The sequence below is a fragment of the Gossypium raimondii genome, chromosome 1 (genome assembly GCF_025698545.1).
Source record: "Gossypium raimondii isolate GPD5lz chromosome 1, ASM2569854v1, whole genome shotgun sequence".
Lineage (NCBI taxonomy): Eukaryota > Viridiplantae > Streptophyta > Magnoliopsida > Malvales > Malvaceae > Gossypium > Gossypium raimondii.
Window position 1 is genome coordinate 11,352,830 of NC_068565.1, and position 21,838 is coordinate 11,374,667.

General features: G+C 34.7%; 1 pseudogene; it reads right to left on the minus strand.

The window, feature by feature from the left end:
• Positions 1-1,659: 1,659 nt before the first annotated feature.
• LOC105786783 (receptor-like protein 9DC3) lies at positions 1,660-13,512 on the minus strand (annotated as a pseudogene).
• Between the last annotated feature and the right edge of the window lie 8,326 nt (positions 13,513-21,838).

Below are 21,838 nucleotides of genomic sequence, written 5' to 3' on the forward strand. Positions count from 1 at the left end.
ATCACTTTCTTTGTTGATTAGTTACTTGACACTCACCATTATCAAGTTTGCCTGCTCCTAAAACATTTCTATCCCCTCTTGCTCACTCTTACTCCTTACACGCCTCCAAAACTTAGAACTACTTTCAAACTTGGCCAATGATACTTGGATGCGTTTGCCCAGCCAGTGGAAACCATTTAGTCTGTACAACGCTCCACGAGCATCAACCATAGATGCACAACGAACAAAACCGAATTGTTTTCCACTTCTACTCCTTTTCTGTGGTATAAAAGCGTCTAAAACATTACCCATAATCCTTTCCGGTGCATTTTATCAGGCAAATTATGGACGAAAAGTGTAACACGGATAGGTTCACCGACCCCTACTCTTCGAGACGCCATCTTTCCTTCTCTCCTTTACCGAGCTTACGTACAATATCATGTATATATTTATTTGTTTATTTCTTATATTTTAAATTCTTGTATTATTTCAATAGTTTTATGTATTAATTAACTTTTCTTATTTTTATCAGATTATTTTATTTTTTCAATTATTTTTTTCAACTTTAATATAAATTAAACTAATCCCGTTTAACATTTGGAAAAGATATAATCCCATTTCAGGCATGGTATCAAGCGCAGTATCAAAGTGAAGCCAAAGAATTTTGTTTTAAAGGGCGGAAGTTAAATTATTAAATTATAAATTTTCATAAGAAGCAAAATGCGAACTTTTTATAATTTCTACAAGGATTAAATCATAATTTTTCTATTTTAGAGGTATCAAAATTCAATTTTTCGATATTTTAAATTATAACTTTTCAGCTTTTAGAGGGACTAAAACATAAATTTTTTATTTTAGGGTCAGTGACGCCCCTGTCATCAAAATTTAGTTCCGGATTTAGAAGATGAGCTAACTTGCGAAAGAACAGTCCTCCTTAATGTCCGGTGGTTGTGTAGGAGTGTTGGACCCTGCTGGTCGAGTAGAAGGGCTCGTGGCTGAGGCACTTGAAGTGCACTGTTCAAGCTGTTCTGCATTTCTTCATGCACATCTAGAGTGCTAGCTATAAAGAGGAAAGTAGAAGAGCTATTGGACGATGTAGTGTGTCCCATATTCACAAGTTCGAAGCACCCATTAGCAAAAGGATCCCTTGACCGAGTGCAAGCTTGGTAATGCTGTAGATTGTCAACAAAATTAACCTTAAACATTAAAATAATCAAAGCACAATAACAAATTTAATCCTAACAAAATCAGTGAAAATAATGTCGATATTCAAACCATTAATGAAAAACAAAATCTGAAAACTAAATATGGATTGAATGAAAACCATAGCTTGCGGCAGTTCTTGTGATAATTGTGATGAAATTTATTAATAGCTCAATACAATAGATCAACCACTAATCAACCGAGACAGTTCACCACACAAAGGCAAACCATAATCACCTAATCTCTCCTGAAATTCTAACAAACATGCACCTGCAATCTCTGTAACCAAACTCAGAAAACAAATGTTAATCATAACCTTAAGCCTTAACTTTAGAGGATTATCAACTTCGTCCTCTTCAAGCTCCAAACAAGGTCACAAACCATTTGGACTTACCCGTTCGAAGACAACCACATCCCATTGCCAGTCCAAATATGAATCCAAATCCATAACCGATTGCAACAAGTTTCCACCCAAATTCAAGCTTTGAGCCACCAAGAGCCACCATCTTCGTGCGAATTCGTCCATGGTGCGGGGGGTGGTTCTCCCAACACCTTTATGCTGCAGCCTCTAGAGAGTGGAACGTCACATAATCCTTCATTTCCTTGGTACGAACCATTTTCAAAAGTGTTGAACTGATTGCCGTGTGGTATGCGTCCAACAAGTTGATTATATGAAAAGTTAAAGAAGAAAAGGAATGTCAGATCCGACAATCCCGTTGGAATTTGTCCACTAAACTTATTGGATGAAAGATCCAACAACTCAAGCCAAATCATATTTCTAAGTGAAGTTGGTATATGCCCAACGAGATTGTTATGAGAAAGATTAAGCCCTCGGAGCGAACTAAGCTCTCTGATGTCTCTTGGAATTTGTCCTTCAAAGTTGTCGCTTGAGAGATCAATGCTTGTGAAAATAGTTAAAATCTTCTCCAATTCAATCTCAAACCCTTTAATAGCTATAGCAACAGAATAATCATACGAGTAATTTCATTCCCCATGTATCTCACACCTTGGCCATCGTCAAGAATATTGATCATTCCTTTGAAATTTTTATGTAGTCGATTGGTAGAGGGCCAAAAAAGTTATTGCAGGAGATATCAACTATTTGCTATTTTGGAAGAGATCGAGAACTCGTAGGAGCCGTTATTGGACCATGGAATTTGCTGGAACGGAGAACAAGAACTTGCAACTCTGATAATGCCTCGATCCAATAAGGAAAGCTATCATTTACCATGTTGTTGCCAACATCCAGAACTTGCAAGTCTTTTCAGTTGGTGATTGAAGGTGTCAATGGCCCTTCCAAATGATTGCTATTTAAGTTCAGATTCTTCAATGCACATCCTTTTGTAAATGTCGAGGGAATGGTTCCATGGAGCTTATTCATCTTCAAGTTCAAAGGTGAAAGATTCTTGCTAAAGCTTCCAATACATTATGGGATAAATCCACTGAAGTTATTATGAGATAGGTTGAGAATCTCAAGAAACTTTTAATTGCATATATGAGGAAAATTTCCAATCAAATTATTGTTTGAGACTGATAGGAATCTGATATTAGCTGGTAATTTTGAAAGATCACCTTCAATGAAATTTGACGATAAATCAAGAACAATGAGGTTCATAAGTTTAGAAATTGAGCTTGGAATTAGACCATGAAAGCTGTTATCTTTCAATATTATTGCACTTAAAGCTCTGTTTTGGAATTCACTGATATGACCAATAAATTGATTGTTTCCAAGATCTAAAGATCTTAAAAGAGGAATGGTATAAAGCCAAGATGGTGTTGTACCACTGAGTAAATTATTAGATAAATCAAGATAGCGTAGATTTGGAAATACATTTGCGTTATTAGGAATGCAACCCTCTAATTGGTTATCACCAAGGGAAAGAATTATCAATTTTGCGAGGTTTGCAAGTGAAGATGGAACCTTACCACTAAAATAGTTATATGAAAGGACTAAGAATTCTAGGTGAGTTAGATTTCCTAGTGATCAAGGAATTGATCCAGAGAAGTTACTACACAATAGAGCCAAACCCATTAAAGACTTTAAATTGCCAAATGATTTAGGCAATTCTCCAGACGAAGACGCTTTGGATGCGCTAAAGCCCACAAGGGGACTACTCCAATTGGATTTTGGAAACTTACTAGTGAGTTTAGGGTTTTTATCCAAACTTAAGTACTCGATGTTGGAAAGTTTGAAAATGTTGTCTGAAAATTTTCCCCGCAAATGACAACCCAAAAGACTAAGAGTTGTGAGAGAGTAAGAAAGATTGACGAAGGAATTAGGATAAATGGATGACATGTCTATTCCATCCAAATCAATTTCCCTTACCTTTTAGGTTTGAAGAAGTCTTATGTTTATTGAATAAGTTCCTAATTATTAGGAGCATATCTTAGTTTGTTATTGCTTTTGAATTAGTCATTGTTTTAGTTTTTTAGTTTCTTGAGTTAGTGGGATACGTTAGCTTCTTTTTAGTTTTTTTATCTTATTTTTGTAAAGCTATTTAAAGCCACTGCTGTTTGCTTTCAAAGTTATGAGAAATACAGATTGTAATATGTTGCATTTCTTTGTTGAGTTCATCATTTTATTTTAAATTTGGTATCAGAGCATTGTCCACGGGGCCTGATTGAAGAAAATAATAGAGTTTTCTTTTGTGAGAAACACAAGAAAAGAGTGTGAAGAATGGCGGAAAGCAGTTCCAATAGTTGTGCTTTTGTGCAACCTGTTGTTCCCAAGTTTGATAGGTACTATAAATACTGGGCAATGTTGATGGAGAATTTCCTTTGAGAAAGGAATTTTGGAGCCTAGTAGAAGATGGAATTGAAGAAATTCCAGCAGGGAGAGAACCATGAGGTAAAGTTGTTTGCAGAACAGCAATTGAAACACAGGAAAGTGAAATAGTATCTCTACCAAGCAATAAGTACAGAAATCATAGAGAACATTCTCAATGATGATACATCAATGAAGTAGAAATTCAAGGGATCAACAAGGGTCAAGAGGGCACAACTTCAATCTTTCAAAACTGAGTTTGAAATATTGAGAATGAAAGAATGAGAAACTGTCAATACTTATTTCAGAAGAACTCTCTCAATTGCCAAGAAGATGAAAGCATGCAGAGAGAATGTCAAAGAAGCTGATATTATAGGGAAGATTCTATGATCCTTAGTTCCGAAATTTAATTATGTTGTATGCTTAATTGAGGAATCAAACAATGTTGAGACTCTAACGGTAGATGAACTTCATAGCAGTTTTTTGATTTATGAACAAAGAATTATGGGCCCAATCGAGGAAGAGCAGGTCTTGAAGGTCACAAATGAAGATCGAGGTAGAAGAGGTAGAGGCTGGACTAGAGGTCGAGGAAGAGGCAGAGGCCGTGGTAGAAACGTGTAGATAAAGCAACTGTAGAATGCTACAAGTGTCACAATTTAAGGCATTATCAGTATGAATGTCCCAATTGGGAAAAGAAAGCTCATTATGCAGAAATTGATGATGAAGACGAGATGTTGTTGATGGCACAAGTAGATCTGAAGCAAAACAAAAAGGAAGGAATATGATTTCTCGATTCCATTTGTTCAAATAACATGTCTGTAAAACAAAGAATGGTTCACAAGACTTGATGAAAGATTCAAGCATTCTATAAAACTTAGGAACGACTCTAAACTGATGGTGAAAGGGAAAGGAGACATCAAGCTAGAATTTGGAGGAAAAGTCCAAATAGTAAGTGATGTGTATTTTATACCTGATTTATGCAATAATTTTTTCAGTATAGGTCAATTACAAGATCAAGGCATCACTATACTAATCAAACATGGAGTTTGTAAGCTATACCATCCAACTCGTGGGCTTATAATGAAAAGTACAATGACTGCCAACAGAATGTTTGTGGTCACCATAAATATTCTCGTAACGTTAGCCTCCTGCTTCAACACATACAATGAGGATTCCAACGATATTTGGCACAAATGACATGGACATCTAAGTTACAAACATTTGGCATTATTGCATAATAAGAAGATGGTTCAAGGGCTTCCCAAAATCAGAACACCAACAAATAGATGCACTAGTTACATGGCAGGGAAACAACATAGAGAAGCTATTCCGAAGAAGAGAAAATAGAGAGTAGCAAAGCAACTGCAGCTCATCCACTCTGATATTTGTGGCCCCTTTTCACCTGCATCATATAGCAAAAAGAGGTACATGTTAACTTTCATAGATGATTTTAGTCAAAAGCTGTGGGTTCATTTTCTGAATGGGAAAAGTGAGGCATTTATAACTTTCAAAAATTTTAAAATAATGGTGGAGAAAGAGTCTGGTTTATCATTGTGCAGTTTAAGAATAGACAGAAGAGGAGAATTCAACTTTGAGGAGTTCGTAAATTTTTACAAGGCACAAGGCATCAAAAGGCAACTCACAACAGCTTTTACGCCTGAGCAAAATAGAGTTGTTGAACGTAAAAATCGTACCATTCTCAACATGGTGAGATGCATATTTAAAGAAAAAAAGATGCCCAAAATGTTCTGGCCAAATGTTGTAAAGTGGATGTGCCATGTGTTAAATAGAAGTGCCATTGCCTACTGGAAGAATAAAACCCCTAAAAAATGTTGGAGTAACCTCAAACCCAATGTTGAATACTTTCGGGTGTTTAGATGCATTGGAAATGTTCATATATCCAAGGCAAAAAGACAAAAGCTTGATGCAAGAAGCCAAAGCAAGTTCTGATCAGTTACAACGAAGAATCAAAAGGTTACAAAATAATTGATCCACTGACAAAGAAAATCACCATAAGTAAAGACGTGGTTTTTGAAGAAAATAAAGGCTAGGATTGGAGCAGTACAAAAGAAGAAACCATAAATGATGTATTAGATTGGGGAAAAGACTATGAAGAAGCATACAATCAAAATGATGAAGATTAATCAGATTTAAACGGCAAAGATTCAGCTGACGAGAACTCCACCTCAAGTGACTCAACAGATCTCTCCAATGATGAAGCAGCAGCTCCTCAAACTTGAGAAATAAGGGCTCTAGCATATCTAGATGATTACATGAGTAGAGAAGGTCTCTCAGAAGATGAGGTACAAAACTTTGTGTCATTTTTATCTACTGACGATCTTTTATCCTATAAATAAGCAGTAAAATCAAAAGATTGGAGAAAGGCGATGGATCTTGAAATTGAAGCAATAGAGAAGAATCATACATGGAAGCTGGTAAAATCTCCCTCTGTTGTGAAAGTGATTGAATTCAAGTGGGTCTATCGGAAAAAATTGAATGAAAATGGAGAGATTGATAAGTGCAAGGCAAGACTGGTGGCCAAAAGATATGCTCAAGAGAAGGGGATAGACTATAATGAGGTGTTCGCTCCTATAGCAAGATGGGATACTATTCAAATGGTGTTAGCTCTTGCAGTAAGAAATGATTGGAAAGTCTTTCAGCTCGACATCAAAAGTGCCTTTCTACATGGTGAACTCAGTGAAGATGTATACGTCGCTCAACCATAAGGTTATGAAGTGAAGGGAAGAGGACAAAGTGTACAAATTGAATAAGGCTTTCTACGGCTTAAAACAAGCTTCGAGAGCATGGTTCAGTAGAATTGAAGGATACTTTATCAAATAAGGTTTCAAAAAGAGCTGCTGTGATCACACTTTGTTTGTCAAGAAGCATGAGGATAACAAGATTCTGATTGTAAGTCTTTACGTTGGTAATCTCATTTTTACAAGTAATGATTTGTTAATGATGCAAGGTTTCAAAAACTCAATGAAAACTGAGTTTGAAATGACTGATTTGGGTGAGATGAAGTACTTTCTGGGAATAGAAGTATATCAAGGCACTAATGGGATCTTCATCAACCAAAAAAAATATGCCAATGAAGTTTTTGAAAAATTCAGAATGGGGGCTTGCAATGGAGTCAGGAATCCAATAGTTCCTGGCAACAAATTGTCAAATGAAGAAGAAGGAGCATAAGTCAATGAAACCTTATTCAAGCAAATCATGGGAAGTTTGATGTACATGACAGTCACAAGATCTGATCTGATGTACAATGTATGTCTGGTCAGTAGATTCATGTCAAATCCAATGGAAGAACGTTTGCTGGCAGCTAAAAGAATTCTGAGATATGTTTAAAGCTACAACAGATTTTGGCATTCTTTACAAGAGGAATTGCACACATAAACTAATGGCGTACACAGACAGTGATTATGCTGGAGATTTAAGTGATAGGAAGAGTACTTCAGGCTATGTCTTTATGCTAAGTGAAGGAGTAGTAGCTTGGGCATCAAAGAAGCAACCCGTTGTTACTCTGTCAACTACAAAAGCAGAGTATGTAGCTGCAGCCTCATGTGTTTATCAAAGTGTATGGATGAAATGAATTTGGAAGCAAATTATAGGTAGCCAAAGCAAATCAGTCAAATTTCTTTGTGATAACTCCTCTACCATTAAGCTTGCAAAAAAATCAGTCTTTCATGGAAGAAGTAAACATATTGATGTAAGGTTTCACTTTCTAAGAAATCTTATATTTGATGGATCAATTAGCATGGAGTACTGTGGAACTGGTGAGCAAGTAGTTGATATTATGACCAAACCCTTGAAGCTCGATCAATTCAAAAAACTCAGAGAAGCACTTGGCGTTTGAAGTTGCAGTGATATAAGCTAACATACAGCTGGTATGTTTAGTTTAGGGGAGGGTTTTGTTAGGTTTGAAGGAGTCTTATGTTTGTTGAATAAGTTCCTAATTATTAAGAGCGTATCTTAGTTTGTTATTGTTTTTGAATTAGTCTTTGTTTCAGTTTTTTAGTTTCCTGAGTTAGTGGGATATGTTAGCTTCTTTTTAGCTTTTCTATTTTTGTAAGGCTATTTAAAGCCACTGCTGTTTGCTTTCAAAGTTATGAGAAATACAGATTGCATTGTGTTGCATTTCTCTATTGAGTTCATCATTTTATTTTACATTACCTGTGTCAAGTTCCAAACTATTCCATTTATAGTGGATTTTTCAAGTGTCAAAATTGGTCCAGGCGCTTGAAAGCCAATGAGATCTATAGATGGACGGTAGGAAAGATGCAATGAAACTAAATTGGAGAGGTAGGAGATTTCGTAGGGAATAGGACCTGAAAACCATGAACTGGAAAGATTAAGGTGTGTTAAGCTTGGAAAGTAACCAAACTTAGAAGAGATTTTGGATTTCCAGAAATCGTTGAAGGATAAGTCCAGCCTCCGCAAGCTTGAAAGGAGGAAGAAGGTGGTGTTGGAAGGGAATGTGCCAGAAAGGCAACTGCAACTCAATTCAAGGCTGATGACTTCACCGGTGATGTTGTCGCAACTCACTCCATCCCATAAGCAGCAATCTGTACCCTTCTTCCATGAGGTGGTCTTAGGATAAGAATATTCACAATCTTTTGAAGCAGATTGGTTAATGGGAAAGTGGGTTTTGAACTAGAACAAGGCAGCACTTTTTGTTAGGAGAGCACAAATGTGTTGGTGAAGAAGGAGAAGAACATAAAACTGATATAAAATGGAAACAAAATAAGAGATAGAAGGTAGGCGAATGATATCCCATCTGGCTAATTCCAGGTACGTATAATGCGATGGCTAAGAGTAGTGAGACCGATGAATATTTATAATGGTAAGTCTTCAAATTTGTATTAAAATTTAAAAAAAAAAAAAGGAAAAGTCAAATGAAGAAACTATAATAGTAGAAGAATATTATTCTTGGCCTCAAAAGACATGAGAAAGGATAGATACCTCACATTTGGTCTGTTTTGAGGTATCTCAATTGCAAGTCAATTGATAAAGGATAAATCCTGAGCCGGAATGTCTTACTCTTTTGTATTTACACATCGACAACCACGTCTTTTTTTTTTCTTTTTCCTTTTTTTTGTCTTTTTGCATGCATGCATGAACAGCTTCACTAAAGATAACCCTTATTTTTTGGTGATGAATTGCCAGTCAATTAGAATTTTCAGTATACGACGTTGCTCCTTCGCCACATATGCATGTTCCGGGATTATATTTTGCCAAGATTTTGACATATGCATTGACAATTGCCACCTTCAGGACCACCTCGTATGCTTCACGTACGTGACACGTGGGCTTAAATGGACTCTAATTTTTTTGGCTTTTGTTTCTTTCATACCAACACGTCAAATGACAATCAAGCCATAACTTCAACACTCGTCGACGTTTTTTTAAAAAAAAAATTTAAATCAAGTTCAAATATGACGTTATAAAATCTAACCCTTTTCGATTTTTCTTTTAACAGGAAAAAGTATGGCATCGTAAGAATTTAACATAGCGTTGAGGGCACACACTATTCTTTCCAAAGAGAATGAAGGTATTATAAAACAAATAGACAATAGTTGTATTCCTATTCTCATTCATTCGCCGCTGATTGGTATAAATATACTACGTGTGGTAATGAAGCATCAACAATTTCCATGATATTCTCCTATAATAAAGGAGATTCATTTAAACAAAATCAACTTACCATAAAGGCTAACAAACAAGAAATATAAGCTGAAGAAGTGGTCAAAATGAAGTGATAAGCTAGACTTGTTCAACGCCAATATGCCCCCTCAAGGTAGGCAGTGTGCAACCATGCCTGGCTTGAATAGATGAGGATCAGATGTTGTTTTCTAGAGTGACTTGGTGAACGCATCAGCTAGCTAGTTGATCTTCAACATGAACATGAATAATGTAATAGGCCAATTTAGCCCGGACTTACAAAAAAATAATAAACCCAAAATAATAAAACAAAGTCCACGTCCAGTCCAAAATTATATCATTTGGCCCGATCCGAATGGCCCATTACTTAAAAAGGTTAAAGGTCCATCTACAAGCTTGACGCATATGGAAACATAATCTTCAAGGATATGCAATCTTAGATATGATATGCAATCTTAAAAGATATGATTTTGTAATATTAGAGATTTAATTTGTAGATACCCTTTAATATTAGCCATTGATGTAATTGATCTGTACCGTTGGATTTGGGGAGGCTCAACTATAAATGGAGGCCTCTCCCTTCATTGTAAAACACTGGAGTTTGGAGCAATAATAATTCTTAAGAGCATTCACTCAAATTTCTCCCTCTCGTGCGTTCTTATTTTCTGTGGCTTGTTCTTATTTTGTTCTTCGTTCATCTTCGTTTCTTTTTAAGTTGCTTTCATTTGAGTTGGATTTTGGTGGAGGAATTTCGTTGAATCTTCATATTATGAGAGTTAGGCTGACTTAAGTGTTTTTTTAATCTTTTTATTTATCCATTTAATTGTTTAATCATTAATTATTCTCTTACTTTTATTCGTTTATTTATCCATCAACTTTCTTATTTGCTTATTGTTCATTCATTTAACCATTCTTATCATTTTTTATTTTCTTCCATTAATTATATAATTTATTTGTTTTTAATATTATGTCACACATGTTATTTATTTTTAAAAACTCATGTTATAAATCATCCATTTTAAATTGTTTGATTATTTGCTTTAAAATTTTTTCCATATATTATCAATTGCAAATTTTTTTATACTATCTATTTTATATACCATTTATTTTAAGATCTTTTGTGTATAACTTGTTCTAAATTTTTATTATGCAATATTTATTTTAAACTCATTTATATATTATTACTTTATATATTACCTATTTTCATTTTTTATATATTATTTATTTCAAACTTATAAATATATTACCTACTTTTTTATATATAATTTATTTATTGATTTGTATATTGTTGATTTCAAATTTCTTTTTCCCGTATTATTCATTTTCAAATTCATTATTTTTATTATTTTTACATTTTATTTTGCCTTATATTATTTTTTATTTTATACTCTTTGTTTTAAATTCATTGGTCTTTGGTTATTGATGCTAGTATTTAAATAATTGTCATTATGTGCTTTTATAAATTGTTTATTTGTATTTTCATATTGTCGTTTATTTATCAAAGTTTTTATGCATCGTTTTAATATTGCGTCAATTTTTCCCAATTTTAAAAAAGAAAACTTTTAAAAATTAGAGCTTTGAGAAAATCATGCCCTAACTTACTGGGTTTCGATTTTTTTATCCAAATAACAAAATATCCTTTTTAAACTTTAATGTATGAGACAAGCTTAGTTTCGAGGGTTAAAATGTCGTATCCGAACTTACTAGTTGTGACATCTTATTACTTTGGGACAAGGAGGTCTTAACATCAAATTCGATTTATTCAAGTTTTTAAAGAGGATCGTATTTTAAAATCTTTTCAAATTTTCGACATTAGGATGTTAATTAATCAATTAAGTACCAATTTTTGGGCGTTACGAGGGTGTTAATCCTTCCTCGTGCGTAACCAACTCTCGAGCCCGTTTTCTCGAATTTTGTAGACCAAAATCACTATTTTAATAAATCAAAATGTTTTATTAAAATGATTAATCTCAAGGTGACCCGATCACACCTCGAAAAAATATTGGTGGCGACTCTATTTTTGTTCCAAAAGTAGACCCCGTTTTTCAAAATAAAAATGGTTTCGACAAATACATTAATTTTCTTGTGCAAGACCAGATTACAAACAAATTTGAATCCCACATCAATATGTTTCATAAGGCTTTGAATGATTGGATTTCAACATAACTTACTCCAACTTATCACAATAGATTGTTGGAGATATTTTTAGCAGAATGCGAAGTTCTAGCAATAGGTTTTTAAGCCCAAATATTTTTTGTGATAACATTTGCAACAGAATAATACTCTGCTTTAGTTGAAGATCGAGCGACAATATGTTGCTTCTTAGATGACCAAGCAATCGGGTTAATGCCAAAGAATAAAATATAGCGCCAGAGCTCGAGCTACGATCGTCAATATCATCAACCCAATCAGTTTCTAAATATGTATACAGGCTGAAGTCATCACTTCGGGTGATACAAAATCCATAATGAGTGGAACCACAAAGGTATCTAAGTACCATTTTAGCTTTCTTCCAATGTAACTCAGAGGGTACATACATGTATTGAGAAAGTTTATTGACAAAAAAACCAATGTCAAGTCGTGTAAATGATAATTATTAAAGTTTACCAATTACACAAAGAAAATGGGTTGCATCGATTGGTGGTGCACCATCAGTAGTTGAAAAAATCTCAGTGTTGCTTACGGGAGTCCTGGTGGGATTACAATTCTCCATGTTTTCTTTAGCTACTAGCTTATTTGTATTGTTTGTTTTAGGGAGAATGAGTCTATTAGGCTACCTGAGAACCTCAACACCTAGAAAGTATGTCAATGAACCCAGGGCTTGGATATAAAACTAGTAGCAAAAGAGGATATAACATTGTCTACCATAGATTACTTATTTCCTGTGATGATGATGTCATCAACATAAACAAGTAAGTGACTAATGCTTGAGGATGAATACGTATGAATAGAGGTGGGTAAGATTCTTATTTCACAAAAGCATATGTGTTGGAACTAAGAAAACAAAATGAGAAATTTGACAGAAACTTGAGCTAGAAGGCTCAATGTCTTGCTGAGGAAAACATTCAAAATCAACTTAAGAACTTTAGTAAAAAACCAGAGAATGAGAAGAATTTCTTAAAGATTTCATTACAAATGAATTGAGGCATAAAGCCATTACATATACAAGTCGATAAGCCGGTCAAAATAAGCAAATGTCAACTAAACATTTACCTAACACCACTAAGTAACCTAGTAAATTGATAAACATAACTTGCACACATAGTAAAGCTGATTTATCAATCCATCAGCACCTAATTACATCAAATATGTTACCAAATTAGTTCAAATCTAACTAAGTAACAAAATATTTCCTTGAAGCAACAAAATCGACAGCATAGGCTCTAGCTACAACATGCATAGCTCGGGCTGCATGGTCCGCTCCTTGTGCTATTCCTTGTCCTGCATGGAAGCCAACTTCAACACTCCTCCTTGGATTGCATGTTGCAAACTCCCAACTTTGCTATTAGATATTTGAACCTTGACATACAAAGAGGCTTTGTCAAGATGTCAGCTACCTGATCTTCAGAACTACAATGAATCAGTTTAACTTCTTGAGATTGTTCCATTTCCCTAACAAAATGAAACTTTACCCTGAAATGCTTTGTTCTCCCATGGAACACTAGATTCTTTGCAATTGCAATAGCAGATTGGTTATTACATTTGATCTCTGTTGCTTTCCTTTGGTGTAGATTCAAATCTGTCATGATTTTTCTTAGCCAAATAGCTTGGTTAACAGCTCCTACAGCTGCCACATACTCTCCCTTAGCTATCGATTGAGCAACAACACTTTGCTTCTTTGAACTCCAACAAAAAAATAGTTGAAGCAAGGGTAAACAGATACCCTGAACTACCTTTCGTATCATCTATCGATCCAGCCCAGTCACTACCAACATAACAAAGAAGTTTCATGCTATCAACCTTGGTGAACATGATTCCAAAACTCAGTGTACCTTTGATGTACCTAAGAATTATTTTAGCAGCTTGAAAATGACTTGCATTACAACAATGCATGAACTTGGATAGGAGACTTACAGCAAACATGATATCTGGTCTTGTGGCTGTCTGTAACGCGTAGGTTTGTGCAAGTGTACATAGTCGTTATCAAGTAATAAGTAAGTATAGAGTTATCGTCTCCACAGGGATTGTATTTTTGCTAAGTCACTTAATTTGTAAAATTATATTAACAATTTGGTAAATAAAAACACAATATAGTTGAGAAGTGGTGATTAAAATATATTAAACTAAATGCAATGATCCCTAATGCAAATTATCCTAAGCATGCAAACTATATGAATGAAATAGATTTTAGTAAAATTAAACATAATTTGCAACAATTATAACATAAATAAAATAGGAAAATTACTTTAATTAAACTTAATTTATTATTAACATGCTTAATAACATTCGGAAAAAATATTCCATGGCAACTCGATCTTTCATGAGTTTGGAAACCACATTAGGTTCTTTTGAAATTCTTTACTTAGTAAATACGCATTTTACTGATCCTTATTTACCAAGGGTTTCTTAGCATTCGTGTGATGTAACAAGGACGTGTCAGGTTTGAAACAATTTAATCACACAAATCTAAAAACTATGCAAATAACAGAGCTTGGTCAGAGTTGTTATGCAACCTTTAATTTAATCGGGTCAGGATCTAAATTGAACATGCACATTTCAATTATGTGTCCATTAGTCGTCGCCTGGTTAGGATCGCTTAGCCAATTCAGGTGCATTTCAATCACGTATGAATGAAATACAGAATACAAACTTGATTTTAATTAAAAACATGATCGATTGAGGCACAAACATTATAAGCATGAATCAAATAAATATTATTTAATCAAAGCAATCATCCTAGCTTAAATAAAATTAAGCTAACATTGTGGTAAACAAGAACAAAGAACACATAGCAAACATCTTTATATTAAGTTAAAGAAAAGGAAGATTAAACCCAATTCAGAGTGGTTGTCACCCAAGATTTTGACTGACGAGGCTCCTTAGTTCCTTTATTTTTCTCCTTTGTTGATTGCTCTCTAAGGTGGTCGACCAAGGGTTCTTTAAGAGACTTAATTGCTAAAATCTCTATGAAGAGATGATGCTAGGTGTGAGAATGGAAAAAGCTATGAGAATTTGGAGAAAAGAGAGAATGATGCTTCAAGGATGATTGAGGGATGATGAATGAAGGAATGAGAGGGTCTTATTTATAGGTGAGGAGAGGGGGATAGTTTGCTAAAAATAGGAGTTTTCATCTTTTGAAGCATCTTCTATGGGTGGCCGGCCATAAATTGAGTAAGTTGAGCTAATTTTTCCTTGATTTTTGGTCAATTTGAGTGCCACAACAACTCAGGACTGAGACTCAGTCAAGTGCAAATCTTCAGGTAAATCTCTAATTTCTTCAACTCTTCAAGAACCTTGTGCAATTAAACCAAAGAGTGGTTTATGGACAGCCATATGCAGCCAAATTTTGGGTTAACTTGGTCTCCAATTTGGACGGTTTTGTAATCCAACGAAGCTATCAGACCTATCCAAAATAAATCAAAAAGTTAAAGGACCAAAAAATAAAATTTATTCAATTTAATTAATTAATTAAAAGCTCAAATTATTAATGAAATATTTTTAAATGAATTATTAAATATAATTTTATATTTTATTATTTAATTTAATCATGCATGGCCCACTTTATGTCTTAAAAATATAATTTATTCAAATTAATATAAAATAAGCCATTTATTGCATGAAAACTATATAATAAAGCATAAATCACATTTTAATAATTTCTATGTCCTAATTTCATATTTTCACATATGTTATTAATTTATTAAACAATTACTTAGTTTTAACAACAGATTTAAGTAAAAAGGTGATAAATTACATAGGAAAAATCCTATATATTTTTCCGTTTACACTGTCAAATAGAGCAAACATCCCATCAAGCTTCTATAGGTTGATTCATTCACCTTTTCGAAATCACATTGGCTTGACAGTTTTTCTTCAGCAACAACTGGTGTGCTTGCTACCTTGCAATTTTGCATAGAGAATTTGTTTAGAATTTTCAAGGCAAATGCCTTTTGACTCAAGAAAATTCCATGTTGTGTTTGAGATACTTCCATGCCAAGGAAATATGACATTTCTCCTAAGTCAGACATCTCAAACATGCTTTCCATCTTGTCTTTGAAGTCAGTCAACATGACTTTATTTCCTCTAGTTACCAGTAGCTCATCTATATACAATGAGACTATGATCACATTTTCCTCACCTTTTTTTTTGACATACAAGGTTGGCTCACTGATGCTTCTCTTGAACCCCAAGCTAGCTAGGTAGCTGTCAATTTTTTCATACCAGGCTCTTGGTGCCTGTTTTAAGCCATACAGGGCCTTCTTTAGCTTGTACACACTTTCTTCCTTGCCTGTTACTTTGAAACCTTCAAACTGTTCAACATAGATCTCTTCATCAAGTAAACCATTAAGGAAGGAAGATTTTACATCGAGTTGATGCATCTTCCATTGCTTCTGTGCAACTAAAGCAACCAATAGCCTGATTGTATCAAGTCTGGCCACTGGTGTAAATGTCTCAAAGTAGTCAATGCCAAACTTTTGATTGAATCCCTTCACAACTAGCCTAGCCTTCAGCTTGTTTAGAGTTCCATCAGCATTGTTCTTGGCTCGAAACACCCACTTTACTCCTATGACCTTTCTATTAATTGGCCTTGCAACTAACTCCCAGGTCTGGTTCTTGTAAATCATGCTCATTTCATCGAGAATGGCTTGCTTCCATCCTTGTCAAGCTTCAGCTTCTTCAAAGCAAGTTGGTTCCACAGTAGCCACTTCATCCCTCTCATATAACTCACTCAAAGGTCTGGTTCCCTGACTGGCTCATAGTCAATGTCCATTTCAGGATCATTATGATCAGCTTCAGTCTGATCTATCATCAAGTCTTCAGCAGTACTTTCAGACTCATTCTTATCCCAATTGCAGTTCGATCTCTCATCAAACACTACATCTCTGCTCACAAAAACTCTATTGGATGTAGGATATAAAATCCTATAGCCTTTCTGCACACTACTGTAGCCTACTAAGATACTAGGGTGAGCCTTATTTGCCAGCTTGTCTCTCTTGACAGCAGGAATGTGTGCATAGCAAACACAGCCAAAGACCTTCAGGTGAGCAAATGATGGCTTGAAACCAAACCATGCCTCAAATGGAGTTTTTTGAAACAAAGATTTGGTTGGCAGCTTGTTTTGAAGGTAAACTGTAGTGTTAACTGCCTCAACCCAAAAATTCTTAGGCAAATTCCTTTCAAACATTAAGCATCGAGCCATATCCATCAAGGTTCTCTTCTTCCTCTCACTGAAACCATTCTGATGAGGTGTGTAGGTCTTGGTGAGCTGGTGCTTGATGCCTGCTTCATCACAAAAGCCCTGAAACATTGTTGAAGGGTACTCTGTGCCATTACCTGACCTTAATGTCTTCAGCTTACACCCAGATTTTGTTTCTGCTGCAGCCTTGAATTTTCAAAATACTAAGGTCACTTCTGACTTGTGCTTTAGAAAGTAAACCCAGCCAAACCTCGAATAATCATCAACAAAAAGGGTGAAATAACTACTACCATTCAAAGATTGTGTCTTCATAGGGCCATACACATTATTGTGGACTAGCTGTAGCTTTTTTAAGGCTCTCCAAGCCTTGTTCGAAGGAAATAGCTGTCTAGTTTGCCTTCCTAGCTGACACACTTCACAAACATCCTCTTTCTCAATTAATTTTGTGAAGTTTCCAACCAAGTCCCTTTTGGTCAGCTCAACCAGTGACTTGTAGTTGGCATGGCCTAATCTCTTGTGCCACAACTTAGACTTATCTAAGACACTTGTGTAGGCACTCTCTAAACTTTTGTTCCAATCCACAACAAAAATTCTGTCAGTCATGGTCACTAACATGAGTTAGGATCCACTTGGATCATTAATTAGGCACTTTTTGTCTTTAAACACTACTGAGTAACCTTTTTCAAGCAGTTGAGCTATACTAAGCAGATTTCTATCAATTTTAGGCACAAACAGAACATTAGTAACTAGTTTGGTACCTGTAAGAGTGTCAAGCAGTATATCTCCCTTGCCTTATGCTTTGATGTTGTGTCCATTGCCAACTTTTACTCTTGTGTTGAAGCTTTTGTCTAAGTTCTTGAAAATAGTTGCATCAAGAGTCATGTGGTTTGTGTTACCATTGTAAATTAGCCACATTTTCTTGGCTTTTCTTCTGGCAGCTGAGCAAGAGACTGCAAAAACTTACTCTTCTTGATCACAACCTTCTTCTACCACTTGAGCTTTTGCTCTAGGCTACTGAGGTTAGTTTTGCTTCTGTTTGGCCTTATTTTTGCACACTTTCTCAACATGGCCCATCTATTTGTAGATCTTACACTGCACATTAGGTTTGAACCAACAATTTGCTTCTAGATGACTAAGCCTTCTGCAGTGTAGGCAAGTTGGACAGTTTCTTCTTGCTCCATCTCTTCTAGGCTTATCTGACCAAGTCTTCTTCCCTTTATAGCTAGAGGAGATCGAGGCTGGTCTACTATTGGCTTGGAAGGCACCTTCTTGATGCTCTTCCTGTCTGCTAGCTCTTCTTTTCTCCTGAGCATAAAGAGCATTGATTAGCTCAGTTAAAGTTATGCTTGACAGATCTCTTGAGTCTTCAAGGGAAGATATTTTGGCTTCATATCTCTTAGATAAGGTTGCAATAACCTTTTCAACTATTCTTGCTTCACTAAACTGGTCCCCAAGCAATCTGATGCTGTTCACAACAAACATGATCCTGTCTGAGTATTGCTTCACTATTTTTCCTTCTTTCATTTTCAAATTTTCAAAGTCCCTTCTCAAATCTAAAAGTTGTTGCTGTCTCATTCTTTCAGTCCCTTGAAACTCCACCTTGAGCTTATCCTAGGCCTGTTTTGAAGACTCACAATCCATGATCCTTGTGAAAATCAAGTCTGACACACTGCTTTGGATGCATGACATTGCTTTGTATCTCTTAGCTCTATCATCAAAATGCTGCGTGATCTGAGCCACAATGGGGTTGGCTCTCAAAGGTGGTGGCTCAACATCCGAGTTGACAACCTCCTACAAGTCAAATGCCTACAGGTAGGTCTTCACTTTCATTACCCAAATGTAGTAGCCTTCACCATTGAACACTGGTGGTGGAGTTGGAGAGAAACTGGATGAAGACATGGTTTTGAGGATTAAAAAAATGACAAGTCCACTAAGAAATGAGCTATTGATACCAATTGTTAGAACTAAGAAAATAGAATGAGAAATTTGATAGGAACTTGAGCTAGAAGGCTCGATGTCTTGTTGAGGAAAACATTCAAAATCAGATTAAGAACTTTAGTGAAAAACCAGAGAATGAAGAAGAATTTTTGAAAGATTTCATTACAAATGAATTGAGGCATAGAGCCATTACATATACGAGTCAATAAGCTGGTCAAAATAAGCAAATGTCACCTAAACATTTACCGAACACCACTAAGTAACCTAGAAAATTGATAAACATAACTTGCACACATAGTAAAGCTAATTTATCAATCCATGAGCACCGAATTACATCAAATAGGTTACCAACTTAGTTCAAATCTAAATAAATAACAAAATCGACAGCATAGGTTCTAGCTGCAACATGCATGGCTCAGGCTGCATAGTCTACTCCTTGTGCTATTCATTGTCTTGCATGGAAGCCAACTTCAACAATATGGCCATAGATAGCTAGTAATGAAAATTTTAAAATTTTTAAAATTTTAAATTAGTAAAGATAAAATTACACTTTTAACATATTAAAAATGATAAAATTTTGATTTAATTTTTTAAAAATTATAAAGATGTAGACTATTAAAGTAGTGAAATTGTATATTTACTATCCTAAAAAGTATAATTTAATTTCGTTCTTCTTAAAAAAAATTGATTTCGCCTGTATCAATGATACTTATTTAAGTCTACAAATAGCTTTGAGCAACTTAGAAATATGATTTGAAAATTGAGAATATGCAAAACCTAAGGGTTGAGACATATATACCTCTTCTTCTAAGTTGCCTTATAAGAAGGCATTGTCGACGTTAACTTGACGTAAAACGTAGTTGTGTTGAACCATAATAGAGAGAATTAGTCGAACTATTACTGATTTAACTATTGGACCGAATGTTGCATGAAACTCCACCTTAGGCTGTTGAGTGAACCCTTTTGCAATGAGGTGGACTTTAAATCTATAGTTGGATCCATTTGCTTTTCTTTTTATTCTAAGCAACCATTTACACAGCACAATGTTCTTTGTAGAGTCATGAGAAACCAATTTCCAAATATGGTTATGTTGCAGTGCATTAAACTCAGCTTTTATTGCATTTCGTCACTCAGAGTGTGTGTTGGCTTGGGTAAAGGTGTGAGGGGTGTTGTTTGGATGAAGAAGAGCCATGAGATCAAGAAATATTTTTTTCTAGCTTATGGATGTTATTTTGGGAATGAGATATTATTCGATTTGATGTTGGGTGGCAGGTGAGATAAAGGTTGTCTGGAGGCCATTGCTGAAGTCGAAAGAATTGGATTTTGAGAGGTATTAGTAGGCATCCTGTGAGAGTAAGCAATAAGGAATTGGTTGGGTTCTTGAGTTTGTGAAGCATGGCTAAGTTGGGTTGTAATGGGTGAGAAATTTTGGTTATAAGTACCATGATTGTCATGGGAGATGGTGATGGGTGTTGAATCACCAAAATATCGTATGCCCTAAAATAAATTTGAAATTATACTTGATAAATTAAATTTATATGTTTTGTGATTAATGACTTGATAAATTAAATTCATGAGTTACGTCATAGATGGTGTCTTAAAATTTTTATAATGTTGTCAGAAAAATAAAATTGAGGATTAAACATAATAAGAAAAGTGTAAAACAAAATAGGATGTTTTTTTTTATAAAACACAAGTATCTTCATTTGTTTTACAAGTTGAATATAGTCTATTCGGGCCGAAGTAATATTTAAGTAAAGCTCTCTCAACAATAATGACTCTAATATTTTGTAACACCCAAACTCGGTTTAAGCGTTATGACCGAATCTGGTGATGTCACATTGTAACACCCCTTACCCGTATTCGATGCCGGAATAGGGTACGAGACATTACTAGAAGACATACATTTGCATACGTATTAAACCAAGTTATAAAATTTCATCTAAATTAAAATTTTCATACTATTAACGTGCTTTTATAATTCTTTACAACATATCATCGAAATATTATATTCATAGCAAATAGGGACTACGAGACCCGATACTTACTCATGTAATTTAATGCTTCATTTCCATTTCATTCAATTCACAATTTCTCATGTTCACAATTCAAATCAATTTCTCAATCCAAAATATATTTCAATACCACAATAATTCTTTTAATTTAAATCATATCACTAGAAACTTCCATTTAATTCATGTACAATTCAATATCGTTAAGTTCAATACTAATACATATTCACCATTTAACTCAATGTTTATCGATTATACCATTCATTAATACATTTATAAAATTCTTAGTATTGCAATGAAAACATCACTTAAGCTTAAATAACAACATCAAATCAACTCATCATCCCCTTTTTCGTCATTTTATTCTTCAAGTATGAACTTAGTATTTCATTTCCTTTCCACACCCATTTCCTACGAATATCACACAAAACAATAACATATCATTCAACCATAGTCACAAGCTAGTACATTTAAACATAATTCTTTTTTGGAATAACCACATGATAAACCATTTCAATAAAGATTACATAATCTAAACCTTACCACCCTTTCATGATCACAAGCATATATCCATCTAGGCACTTACCATTTCAATGCATAACTTATGAATTTAACGTGATATAATTCAGCCACAACTTGGCCAAAGCCTAAGCGTATACACAACACATGTTAGCCAAATAAATATATAGCGTAAGCATTATAAGTGTGGCCGAGTTCAACATTTATTCATGTATCAAACTTGCCAACATGAGTTAATCCATAAACCATTCAAGGCCTTACTTCATACCAAATCATATACCAAATATACCACACACACATACTATGAAACTTTATTTTCCCATATGAGTTTAAATCATGACCAATAATACACAAATATAAGCATCACTTCTATTTCATCGTTTATCGATTATAATCGAGCATATG